General features: G+C 43.8%; 1 long non-coding RNA gene across 1 annotated transcript in view; it reads left to right on the top strand.

Moving 5' to 3' along the window:
* Positions 1-8,053, top strand: part of LOC144479155 (uncharacterized) — a 67,134-nt gene extending 59,081 nt beyond the window's left edge. Inside the window, exon 6 of the long non-coding RNA XR_013495477.1 lies at positions 7,968-8,053. This is a non-coding gene — a long non-coding RNA (uncharacterized LOC144479155). The remainder of the gene's footprint in view (positions 1-7,967) is intronic.
* Positions 8,054-13,953: the final 5,900 nt, after the last annotated feature.

Below are 13,953 nucleotides of genomic sequence, written 5' to 3'. Positions count from 1 at the left end.
TGGTTGTACTGAAGCATCTCAGAGTGAAACTTGATGTATGTAAAGAGCTTGAATATTGTCAAACTTTGTGTGATAGTCATTTTGGAATGTTTGTAATGTCCTTTCAGATATTCTATGAATAAAATATATTTTTATAAATACAAACTTCCATTGGATTGGTCTATAACGATACTGGGCAAAGTACTGCAGTGGTTTGTCATTGCCTTCAGTAAGTGGCTGAGCAGGAAGTCGTCCCACTCTTACTGCCTGCCATTAGGGCATTTGGAAGGACTTACAGACTGATCCTCAACCTTTTTGGCTAAGTTATGAACACACCTTCCTTGGCCATGAGTTCCTGCAGTGGGATTTGAACACAGAGGTACAGGAGCTACCACTGAACCACAGGACCTCCTGTTAAAGCCCCATCTAATCACGGTGTTTGTTCTTTAAGCGATAATGTTGCAAAAATACAAGTACCGTCAAAATATCCTTGCATTGCGTTTCTGGATTTTGACTAAGGGAAAGCATTGTTTCAGGACCTGGTGATTTTTCTGGCCAGTTTCTCTTTAAAAATCCCGGGTTTGGGAATTCGCTACCATCTGGTGGTAGTGCTCTGGGCATGTTACTGCTAACACCAGTGTGGTTTCCGGAGTGAGCTGTGGGGGTGCTGAAGATCTAGGTTTATCTCTGCAGTTGAAGGAATCGATGCCTACAAGCTGCAGAAGAGAACTGCTTGTTCTATGCAAATATCCCTGACTGCATGACTGAGCTGTCGCGACAGTGTTTAACCTTTCAATGGCCACCTTCATACCTCCCTTATCAAACTTCAGTGTTAACTTTGATCCGCGCACTCTCATTGTTCTGTGAGTTTGATTGCAGACGTCAGATTATTTTCCTTTTCCTCCTCATCCTCAGTTTCACCAGGGTGTCTTGATTCTCCAAACTCAACGAAATGCCAGCTTAATGTCGAGGGTAGAACTACTTTCGCCTTGACTCTGGCAGTCAGCTCTCCTGTCCGGATCTGGATTAAAGTCTTGCTGGATTTTGGAGACAAATGGTCCCAGCAGAACCTAAACTGAGTATCAGTGAGCAGGTTATTGGCGAGTGTCTGGCATTTCATGACTCCTGTCATCAATTTACTGATGATTGGCAGAAAGTTGATAGATCTTTAATTGCATAGAATTATGTAGAATAGTCAGCACAGAAACATGGCTTTCAGTCCAATCACTCCATGCCAGTGTTAATGTTCCACTTAAGCCTCATATAATTCAATCAGATAATCCTCTATACCCCTGTCCATCAAATATTCAAATTACTTCCCCCTCAATGCATCTATCATAGAATCCTACAGTGCAGAAAGAGGCCATTCGGCCCATCGAGTCTGCACAACCACAATCCCACCCAGGCCCTATTCACATATCCCTACATATTTACCCACTAACCCCTCTAACCTATGCATCCCGGGACACTAAGGGGCAATTTAGAATGGCCAATAAACCTAACCCGCACATCTTTGGACTGTGGGAGGAAACCGGAGCACCCGGAGGAAACCCACGCAGACACGGGGAGAACGTGCAAACTCCACACAGACAGTGACCCGAGCCGGGAATCGAACCCAGGTCCCTGGAGCTGTGAAGCAGCAGTGCTAACCACTGTGCTACCGTGCCGCCCCTCTATACTATTCATCTCAACTACTCCCTGTGGCAACGAGTTCCACATTCTCATCAATCTTTGGGTAAAGTTTCCTCTAAACTTCTTATTTGGTTCCTTGGTTACCTTACAGCAATAGTCTTACTATAGTAGTATAATAGTTTTACTCTTTCCCATAGGTGGAAACACTCTGGGCCCTATTTTACTATTTTGATTCTAAGTGCTGGGCGGACTTGAAAGTGGGAGTGTTTCAGATCCAACTTTTAGACCCGTTCTCTGTCACCCCCATACGCACTCTGCCTGAAGAAATATCAGTGATTCTGAGTCGCGCTGCAGAAGCCTGTGGACGGGGTTTAACGTGCCTGAAATCATGCAGTTCCGATCGGCGCCTCCAACTGCACATGCGCAGACAAAAAGATGATAGAATGCTCTCCCCTGCCACATCGCTCCCGGGCCGGATAATGCTTCCCACTGGCCCCCACAGACATTGCCCCACCCCCTCAACATAACTGACCCCCTTATCCCCCCACCCACCTGCCACCCGGACCGATGGCGCCCTCTTCCCCTTGCCACTCACTAATCTCAGGCAGAATGGCAACAGACCCCTCTTCCCCCTCACTGATCTCAGGCAAAGTGGCAGTGCCCCCTCCACGATCTCAAGCAAAGAGCCGTCGGATGCTCAGCACTTACCTCCTCACTAGCTGGAGCGCCCGAATCAGTCTTATATGGAGCATGTCTGTTTCGTGCCGATTCCGGATGGGCGAACGTGGTGGTAAAGGGGGAAGTGCCAGTAAGGTTGGGCGTGCAGCCCATTAAGTCAATTGCACCCGTTTTGGGCGCGGTCCCGATCGCGGCCATTTTTGGGCCTTGGTAAAGGGGGAACCGGTGCAGAGGCAGGTGCGGATCATGCGCTTCACCTCACACCCTAATTTACCAAGATTTCGCACTCGAAAATGGGTGCAAAGTGATGTTAAAATCGGGCCCTCTGTGTCTGCTTTCTCAAAACCTTTCATAGTTTTAAAGATCTCTATTATGTCAATCCTCACTCTCTTTCCAAGAGAAAAGAGAACCAGGCTGTACTCCTTCTCCTGATAGTTGTAACCCCATATTTCTAGTGTCATTGTTGTTAATCCTCAATTTGGAACTATATTGCTGTTCCTTCCCTGCTGCTGAATCATAATCCTGTAACTCCCGTCCGAACAGCATTGTAACTACGCCACATAGCAGCACGGTGGCACAGTGGTTAGCACTGCTGCCTCACACCGCCAGGTTCAATGTTGTTGAGTGACTGTCTGTGTGGAGTTTGCACATTCTCCCCATGTCTGCATGGGTTTCCTCCGAGTGCTCCAGTTCCCTCCCACACTCCAAAGATGTGGAGGTTAGGTGGATTGGCCATGCTAAATTTCCCCTTAGTGTCCAAAGGTGTACAGGTTAGATGGATCAGCCAGCTTTATTTTTGAAGAAGGTTTTTTGATGGTGGTTTTGAGACTGAGAATAATAAAAAAAAATCACATGAAAAATAGAATTGGTCTAATACAAGTTAATGTACATTGTTAGAAATTTTAACTTTCAGTCTGATAAGAACCAGAACTTTGGATGAAACCATGAGGTTTCTATGTTGATAGATTTTTAACATGAGTTGTTAAACACAAAGGAAGAAGTTCAGATTCTTAGCTTGACCTGAAGATCAGTGATAAAACGCTGTGGTTCACACCATGAGAGATATTTCATGTTCCGACCATTTCCTTTCAAGTAAACAAACCAAGATCTTAACAAATTAGACACCATAGCTGGAGACCGCCACTTCCTTTGAACAATTTCCCCACAGTGGATTTCCCTAACAGCTCAGGATATTGTGTAGCATGCTCTGCACTGAAACAACACAGACAATCTATTCAAACCAGACATTTCCCATTGAATATGATGCCTGGGTATCACTGCATGTCATCAGTTACATGGAATGATCACACCATGCACAGAATAGTGGGATCATTCCTGAGTAATCGTCACCCCCCAACCCTGATACAAGTGGGGCAAGACTTCTTTATCCCTGTACTCCAATCCTGTTGCAATAAAGGCCAACGTGCCAGTTGCCTTCCTAATTGCTTGCTGTACCTGCATGCTAACTTTCAGTATTGCTTATAGAACCTCACCCAAGTCCCTCTGAACAGCAACGTTTACAAGTTTCATGCCTTTTGAAAACATTCTGCTCTTCAATCCACACAACCAGAGTGAATAACATCACTCTTCCTCACATTATACTCCACTGGCCACTCATTTAACCTGCAGCCTCAATGTATTATCATTATATTTCTCCACAACATTGGATTTACCCTTAATATCTTTTGTAAATTCATTCGTGGGCGTTGCTGGCTGGGCCAACGTTTATTGCCCATCCCTGAGGGCATTTAAGAGTCAACCACATGTAGGCCAGGCCAGGTAAGGATGGCAGATTTCCTCCTCTAAAGGACATTAGTGAACCAGATGGTTTTTTACAACAATCGATAATGGTTTCATGGTCATCATTAGATTTTTAATTCCTGATTTCTACTGAATTCAAATTTCACCATCTGCCGTGGTGGGATTTGAACCTGGGTCCCCAGAGTATTACCCTGGGTCTCTGGATTACCAGTCCAGCAACAATACCACCACACCACTGCGTCCCCTGAAATCACCCTGCTTGTGCTGATATCCTGTTAAATTCTTCAAAAAAGCACTAGTCCTCCCTTTCACTCAAAGAGTTGCGAATCTTTGGAATTCTCATCGCTTTAATGAAGTTCAAGCTTTCTGCATTCAGAATGGGCGCAGCAGCATTCTTGACGACAGTGAGAGTACATTTAAACTAACTCACGCTGCCAGGGAACTGAATTGAACCGGCTCTAGGAGGCTAAGAGAGCAAACAGAACTACTGGAGAGCTGAAATCATATGAGGTTAGATAAAAGTTCCTGAGCAATTAATGACTTTCACTTTCAGTATGAGTAAGCTACTATGTGTTTCCAGTGATTTGCTTATTTTTATTCCTTTGTTTTTTTAACACATTAACAATGAAGTTAGTTTCACTCGATGGGAACACGCTCCTGGATCTAGACTCTGACTTCATTTGTATAAAGCCTGAGTGCCTAAATGGTGTTCCTGTTTTGTGGCCAGAGTTTCAGTAAAACTGCTCCAGTGGAACAGAAAAATGTCATAGCGGTAAAGTCAGAATGTTCTTCTGGCCTGAAGCTCAGTCACATTTTTTGGGTCAGGGTCAAAGCATTACTCCACCTTGAATGTTATATCAGACTTAGGGAGCTTGATGCTTGTAAGAATGATGGGTTCTCAATGCACTCAGTGGACTTTTCGTTACTTCACTCCTCACTGCTGCTTACAATTTTTCTTATAATTCATTCTTGGAACATGGGTGTCTTTGCCAAGGCCAGCATTCCTTGTCCATCCCTATTTGTCCTTGAGAAGGTAATGGAGAGCCCCATTCTTGTAATCATATCCCATCTTGAACTGCTCCAGTCCTTGTGGTGAAGGTACCCCATAATTCTATTAGAGAGTTGCAGGTTTTTGACACACTGACAATAAAGGATTGGTAGGACAGTGTGTGATTCGGAATGGAACTTGGAAGTGACAGCATTCCAATGTATTAATGTCCTCGCCCTTTTAGATGGGGAGTCAGTTAGCTCAGTTGGCTGGATGGTTGGCTCATGATGAGTGAAGCCAACAGCGTGGGTTCAATTCCCTTACCGGCTGAGGTTATTCATGAAGATCCGCCTTCTCAACCTTGCCCCTCGCCTTAGGTGTGGTGATCCTCGGGCTAAATCACCACCAGTCAGCTCTCCTGCTCAAAGCGGAGAGCAGCCTATGGCTATCTGGGACTGTAGCAACTTTACCTTCTAGATGTTGGAGATTGCAATTCAAGAGATGCTATCAAGGAAGCCTTAGCAAGGTGCTGCAGTGTGTCCTGTAAATAGCACAACCTGTGGCCACAATACACTGGTGATGGAGGGAGAAAATGTAAATGTTGCCTCTCAAGAATGGGCTTAAAGAGGCAGAGTGACTTGCTGTCATTTCTAGGATCTATTTTCTCTTCAGGCAGCTCCAAAATAAGAAACATAAATATCCATAATTGCTACAGCGTCACTCTTGGAGAAGCGAATGGGATCTTTCCTCTTTGCTGCAAGTTCCAGCCTGATTATACAATGGTAGAATCATACAGCACAGAATGAGGCCCATTGTGCCTCCCTATCTCTGTCACATCCTCTATCCCTACAAACCTTTGAGAACTCAGCATTCCTCCAATTCCGGCCTCTTGTGCATTCCTGATTTCCTTTGTCCCATCAATTATAGGCATGCATTCAGCTGCCTAGGCCCTAAGGTCTGAAATTACCCCCCTAAACCTCTCTCCCCTTCTTGAAGATGCTCCTTAAAACCAGCCTTTGTCCAAGGATTCCAAGTGGCTCCAATAACACTCTTGATGTGTCTGATGTGCCAAAGGCACTGTATAATTGCAGGTTACACTGTGCCACTCTTTCATAGAGCTATCCAATTAACCTACACCCATGTTCTTTTTCCACAGTCCGGCTTTGTACATTGTAGATTCTACTGATTTTATTTCTGGGAATATCACCCAATTATTAATGAATCGTCTTGAATGATGAAGATTTTATTCATTTCCTTGGCAATTCTCTCTCCCGCCCTTCCGCTGCATTGTTGGAGATGTCAACTCTACAAGGGAGAGTTTCACCACCAGTGCTAACTGTTCCCCCTTTTCGTGTTCAACTGCTCATTATTCATAAATGTGTGTCTCAAAATTATTAGACAGGAGAATAACGCCACAGCAAGCCCAATTCTCTCTCCCCATTGGATGTCCAAATGCACATAGGGAAGGCTGGACAGGAATCAAGGGCTAGAGTGTTGGTGAATTCCATTCCCTGCCCAGAATAACAATCATTCCTCTGCTGCCTCTCTGCCCAAACACCAACAACTCAGAACTGAAATCCATGCCCCTGATAAATGTGAGTCCCTTCTCAGCCTATAGAACCCGGTTAATAACTGGGTAAATTAAATGAACCATCATCGAAGCTTCAGGAAGTTCTTACATGAACAGCTTTCTTTTAACTTTACATTGACCCTGTCTCATGCACACACTTGTACAATGGCTGCCAACTCTGGGCGGATGTAATCCAAAAGCATTCATCACATGACCAGCCATCACCAACCCCCTGCCCAGTCAAATAGCCTCTACTTTCCCATCTCTGACATTAATAACTAATAAATGGAAGAATTCAACAAATGAAAAAAAAGCACACGTTCTTTTAGAACTCCTCTGATTTTCCCATAGAATCCCGACAGAGCAGAAAGAGGCCATTCGACCCATCGGGTCCATATCAACTCTCTGACAGAGCATCTTACACAGGCCCACCCTCCATTCCCACAACCTGCACATTTACCATGGCTACTCCTGTCCTACACATATTGGGACACTAAGGGACAATTGACCATGGCCGATCCACCTAACCCGCACATCTTTGGACTGTGGGAGGAAACTGGAGCTCCCGGAGGAAACCCACGCAGACACGGGGAGAATGTGCAAACTCCACAAAGACAGCGATCTGAGGCCGGAATCGAACCCAGGCCCCTGGTGCTGTGAGGCAGCAGTGCTAACCACTGTGCTGCCCTGTAATAAACTATGGTAGTTGGTGTGCTCCCAGGATATTCACTGCGTCATCCAGCATAATTCCTGGAGGCTCCAGGACAATCCTGGAGGGTTGTCAACCCGCCCGTTCATAACCTGGGGTGACTCGCATAAAATCTTGAGAATCTTCAAGATGTATGATATAAAGGTCATTCTCCCAACAAACCCATTCCTTCCAAAGACACCAGAGAATCTGCTTCGATTGCCTATTTCTTACAGGTCCACTGTCAGATACCAACAAGTATAAGTAGCATTGGTGTAACTAAAGGAAATTAGGGATGCACAATAGGGCGGAATTGGAGAAATGCAGAGCTCTTGAAGGGTTGTAGGGTTGGAGGATGTGACAGAGATAGGGAGGCACAATGGGCCTCGTTCTGTGCTGTATGATTCTACCATTGTATAATGTTGTATAACCATGACCTGCACAATGTCAATACCGTCAATGGTAGTGGTGAATGGGTTAAAATCTAAGAACACCTTGCACACGATAATATGATAATGTTTATGTAATTGACAACGAAAGGCTGGCATGCTGTTGCCTAGAGGACTTTAGTTTCATTAAGTGTTTACTTTGTATCTTTAGACAAGAACGCAATTAAGTCTGGTGTCCCAAAGTAACTACTGGCGCCAACTCTTTACCATCGTTTGTTGCAGGACTAAGAGAAGGTACAATAATACAAAAGCTCACTGTGATACAGCAGCGCGTAAGAAGCTATTCAGCACACCCAGTTCCTCCAACAGCAAGAACTGCCTGCCAACAAAAGAAATCTGATCGCAATAAGAGATCGCAATCCTCTAGCCAGCAATGCTAATGTCTTCAGTGACCGTTCTAGAAACTGTTTACAGGTGAGGCAAGACAAGACAGCACTCCAAGAACTTCCAAAATTACTCAAGCAATGGGGACATTCAGGGAATAAAAGCAATGTTCCTCATTAATCCTCCCAAGTATGACAATGTAGCATTTTAGTGTTAGTTAATAAGCCATTCCGCCCCTCAAAATCGTTATGCTGTCCAGTTCAATAATTTCCCCATGTTTCCCTCAGTACTGTTGCCTAACTAAAATCTATCAATCTCAGACGTTCAACCGGACACTGGCCTCAATAGTTTTTGAAGGGAGGTTGCCCTTTAGGTGGAGGAGTGCTTTCTGATATCACCCCTAAATAGTGTAACTTTACTTCTAAGATTATACCCCCTTATTCTGGACTCCCCCCGGCAGAGGAAGTAATCTCTATCTACCCAATCAACTCTTTTCATCATCTTAAACATCTCTATTACATCATCTATTTATCTTCCATACTAAATGGAACACAAACCTAATGAATACAACCTATCCTCATAATTTAATGTTTTTAGCCCTGGCATCATTCTGGTGAATCTGCATGTCACCACCTCAAGGCCATATATCCTTCCTGAGGTGCGGAGTCCAGAATTGAATGCAGTGGGCCTACTCAGTGTCTAAATAAATATAACATAATCTCCATATGTTTGTATTTCAATCCTTTTGCGGATAAGGCCAATATTTGTTAGTCTTGTAAATTGATTGAATTTCACATTCAGTTTGAGGGAGATAAGAGTGGGCATAAGACTAGTGTTTTAAAGTTAAATGAAGACAATTATGGGGTGAGGCAAGACAAGACAGCACTCCAAGAACTTCCAAAATTACTCAAGCAATGGGGACATTCAGGGAATAAAAGCAATGTTCCTCATTAATCCTTCCAAGTATGACAATGTAGCATTTTAGTGTTAGTTAATAAGCCATTCAGCCCCTCAAAATTGTTATGCTGTTCAGAGCAGGCTAAAGTGAACTGGGAAACTGGGTTAAGGGATAGGGCAGTAGAGATACAGTGGCAGACATTTAAGGAGATATTTCATAACGATCAGCAAAGATACACTCCAATTAAAAAGAAAGACTTCAGGAGAGGATGCAACATCCATGGGTAACTAAGGAAGTTAAAGATAGTATCAACTTGAAAGAAAAGGTACACAATGCCATGAAAATTAGTGGCAGGTCAGAGGATTGGACAGAATCTAAAAAAAGCAAAGTGCGGCTAAAAAAAAATAAATTAGATTATGAGAGGAAGCTAATTAGATATATAAAAACTGGTAGTAAGAGTTTCTACAGTTATTTAGAAAAGAAAAAGGGTAACTAAAATGAGTGATGGTCCTCCAGAGAGGGTGGAGTCTGGTGAATTAATAATAGGAATTCAGGAAATGGCAGATGTATTGAACACATATTTTGTGTTAGTCTTCACTTTAGAGCAGGGGTCTCCAAACTATGGCCCGCGGGCCACATCCGGCCCGCAGCGGGCCGCTTCCGGATTGGAGACCGCTGCTTTAGAGGATACAAATAAAACCCCAGAAATCATTGTAGATCAAGAGGTGACGGGAGAGGAACCTAAAACAACTGCAATCACCAGGGAAAGGATACTGAGAACATTATTAGAATTAAACGCTGCCAAATCCCCAGGTCCTGGTGAACTTTATCTTAGGCTGCTGAGATGCATTGGGTTAATTTTCCAAAATTTCTTAGATTCTGGAAAGATCCCATCAGATTGGAAAATAGTGAATGTGATTCCTCCATTCAAGAAATCAGGGAGACAGAAAGCAGTTTAACATCTGTCATAGGGAAAATGCTGGAAGCTATTATTAAGGAAAGAGATTGCAAAATGCTGAGGTATAGAGGGATCTGGGTGTCCAGGTGCATGAATTAGGAAAGGTTAGTATGCAAGTACAGCAAGTGAATTAGGAAGGCAAATAGAATGTTGTAATTTACTGCAAGTGGAGTGGAGTATAAAAGTCGGGAAGTTTTGCTGTACAGGGCGTTGGTGAGGCCACATCTGGAGCACTATATATAGTTTTGGTCTTGTTTTTGAAGAAAGGATATATTGCATTAGAAGCGGTTCAGAGAAGGCTCAACTCAACTGATTCCCAGAATGAAGGGATTGTTTTCTGAGAAGAGGTTGGACAGGCTGAGTCTGTATCCGTTGGAGTTAAGTAGATTGAGAGGCGATTTTATTGAAACGTAAATGATCCAGAGGGGACTTGAAAGGGTGGATGCTGAAAGGATGTTATTCCTTGTGGAAACTTCTAGAACTAGGAGATATATTTTAAAAATAAGGGGTCTCTCATTAAACCGAAGATGTGGAGAATTTTCTTTTCTTAGAGGGTTGTTAGTCTGTGAAATTCTCTCTCCCAAAGAGCAGTGAAGAGGATCATTGCATAATTTTAAGGCTTCCTTAGATAGATTCTTGACTGACAAGGGAGTCAAAAGCTATAGAAGGTGGGCAGGAAAGTAGAGGCCATAATCAGATCAGCTTATCTAATGGCAGAGCAGGTTCAAGGGGCCAAATGTCCTAATCCTGATCCTGATTCATTTTGTCATATTTTTGTCTATAATTATTTTTTGCTCTTGTCGGCCAGTTTTTAGTGATTCCTACACTTGAACTTTCTGGGATTTAGGTTTAAAGTGGAGCCCTCAAGCTCCACCCAGCTTCTCCTCTGTACAGCTCAGCGATCTTCCATCTGGTATCAAACCAAAGTGCCAGGTTTAATCCATAGCTTGTGCAACATCTGCTGATCTCAGCCGGGATATCATTTAAGACGCCATATTCAGCCCATTATCCATGGGCATGAGAAGGGGAGAAAAATCTAGGAGAAAGGCCTGGCTCTGATGCCCTTTACCACAGAAATAACACGCAAAAACTGATAATCTGGATTCACTCTTGAACATATCAAGGAACGTACTGAAGGCTGCTGATCCCCATTGGCCCATTTCCATCAATGTACTTGATTGAAAGCAATGGCTGAGAGATCAGAAACTTTTGTTGTGAAGTTAGTGTGGGTAAAAAAAACTTCTAAAATGCTAAGAGTTGTAAAATTTCATGGTTCTGTTAGAAAAGGTAGGTTTTTTACTGTACTGAAGAGATGCATGTGCAAGCAGTACACAGACTGAAACAATGCATCAGAGGCAAAAACAACAGGGTTGCCTTGGTAACAGACTTCAGGCATTTGAATCAGAACATGTTTTTGAATTTTAACCAATCAATTTGAAATAAGCATTTGAATAGCAGCAGCCTATCCGATTTGAATTTGATGTTTGGATAAACAAATCCTATTGTGGGGATTTTGCTATGTCATTAGGGGCATAAAAGGCGGGAGCAGGGGCACAACAGGAAGACCGCCTGCCACCTGCCAAGTAATATCATAGTTCTGCTCTCAGAGAGTGAGAGAGAGAAAGAGAGAGACTTGTTGAATTGCTCATAGCTGCATTTACGTCTTAAAAGAAAGCCTCATCTCAATTGCAAAGGGACCAACGTAAGATAGTGAAGATAGCAGAAGGAGATAGAGATTCCAGCCAGATGAAAGAAGTCAGAAGTTTCTGAAAGCCACAAAAGCTTGGTTATATATTTTTTGAGAGTGATGAAATTCTATGATATAGTTTTGGTTAATGACTGAGTATTGTCTTTATCTAAACAGCATTCCATTAGAATAGTGTTTTATTTGGTTTATTAATAGTTTAGTTAACCTGTTCACGGTTAGTTAGATAAATAAGGTGTTACTTGTTTTTTCAGAGGGAGTCTCAGGTAGTTATTTTGATTTGACCACCAAAAGTGCAGCTATTACCCCTTCTCACACACACTTTAACAGATTATGAAGGGAGGTACTTCTCTTTGAGTAGTTGAGTGTTTGTTCTCAGAGAGGAGATCAACCTTCCTCTTCGTAACAGTTTCAATGCATGTGCAGGCATGTAAATGTTGTCATAGGACAGCTGGAGCACCCGTAAGGCAGGACATTATTCTGAGAGACATTCCAGGCCAACAGAGGAGTGAAATCATGGACAAAGTGTAGGATGAAAGCACTGCGGAGGACGTTTTCAAGGGAAAGGAAGGATTGCCTGATGTGGGGAAGCAGGGTTTTAACTGCAAGAAGCTTAATCATTTTGCACATAAGTGTTTGGCTTGAAAGAAGAAAATCAAGCCTATCCAGGTGGCCACTGGAGAGGTATCAGCAGAAGATTTTGATGAAACACTATAAACGGTCCAACAGGTTGGTTCTGTCCAGTCGAGAGGTGATTAATGATTTATGATAGGTGGAATGATCACTTTAGAAGGAGGGCATCAAGTGAATATGAAGTGTCAGATAGAAATGGTGCATCATAGAATCTATACAGTGCAAGAGGAGGCCCTTCCGCCCATTCCACCGACCACAATCCCACCCTATCGCTGTGTATTTACTCTGCTAATCCCCTGACACTAAGGGGCAATTTATCCCGGCCAATCCACCTAACCTGCACATCTTTGGAGTGTGAGAGGAAACTGGAGCACCCGGAGGAAACCCACGCAGAAACTGTTACAGTGGTAACCACTGTGCCACCATGCCATGCAATATCATAACTTTCACGGACCTGTACAAAGCAGCTCAACCTGGTGATCCAAAAATTAAAGCCTCAAAAGTAAGTTTGAGGGCGGCACGGTGGCACAGTGATTAGCACTGCTGCCTCACAGCGCTAGGGCTTTGGGTTCAATTCCGGCCTTAGAACATTACAGCGCAGTACAGGCCCTTCGGCCCTCGATGTTGCGCCGACCAGTGGTACCAATCTAAAGCCCCTCGCATCTACACTATTCCAATATCATCCATATGTTTATCCAATAACCACTTGAACGCACTCAACGTTGACGAGTCCACCACTGCTGCAGGCAGGGCATTCCATGCCCTTACTACTCTCTGAGTAAAGAACCTACCTCTAACATCTGTCCTATATCTCTCACCCCTCAATTTAAAGCTATGTCCCCTCATGCTAGCCAACACCATCCGAGGAAAAAGGCTCTCACTATCCACCCTATCTAATCCTCTGATCATCTTGTATGCCTCTATTAAGTCACCTCTTAACCTTCTTCTCTCTAACGAAAACAACCTCAAGCCCCTCAGCCTTTCCTCATACGATTCTCCCACCATACCAGGCAACATCCTGGTAAATCTCCTCTGCACCCTTTCCAACACTTGGGTCACTGTTTGTCTGTTTGGATTTTGCACATTCTCCCCATGTCTGCGTGGGTTTCCTCCGGGTGCTCCGGTTTCCTCCCACAGTCCAAAGATGTGCAGGTTAGGTGGATTGGCTAAGCTAAATTGACCCTAGTGTTGGGAGATTGGCAGGGTAGATATGTGGGATTATGGAAGTAGGGCCTGGGTGGGATTGAGGTCGGTGCAGACTCGAAGGCTGAATGGCCTCCATCTGCAGTATAGGGATTCGATGATTCCATAATTCTACTGATACTGAGAGGGCACATTAGTCTGAGAGCCCAATGCAATGGCAAGAATGAAGATCTGGACTCCCAGATCATAGATGGTATGCAACAGCCACTCATCTCAGCAAGAGCCAATCCAAAGCTTGGACTAGTAACCCTGACCACACCAATAGCGATTCACAAGGCGTGGCAGCACAAAACTCAGTGACGGCAGAACAGATCCCAGAGGCATACAGAGATGTGTTTACAGGGCTGGGATGTCTACCTGGAGAATATCATCTAGAAATAGGTGAGAGTGTCAGACCAATCCAGCATCTGCCAAGCAGAATTCCAACTGCCCTCAAATTGAGCCCAAAGGACAAGATAGAAAAACTGGAAAAGAATAATCAGAAAAG

The sequence above is a fragment of the Mustelus asterias genome, chromosome 25 (assembly GCF_964213995.1).
Source record: "Mustelus asterias chromosome 25, sMusAst1.hap1.1, whole genome shotgun sequence".
Lineage (NCBI taxonomy): Eukaryota > Metazoa > Chordata > Chondrichthyes > Carcharhiniformes > Triakidae > Mustelus > Mustelus asterias.
Note: the sequence above shows the minus strand (reverse complement) of the source record. Positions and strands in the feature narration are given on the sequence as shown.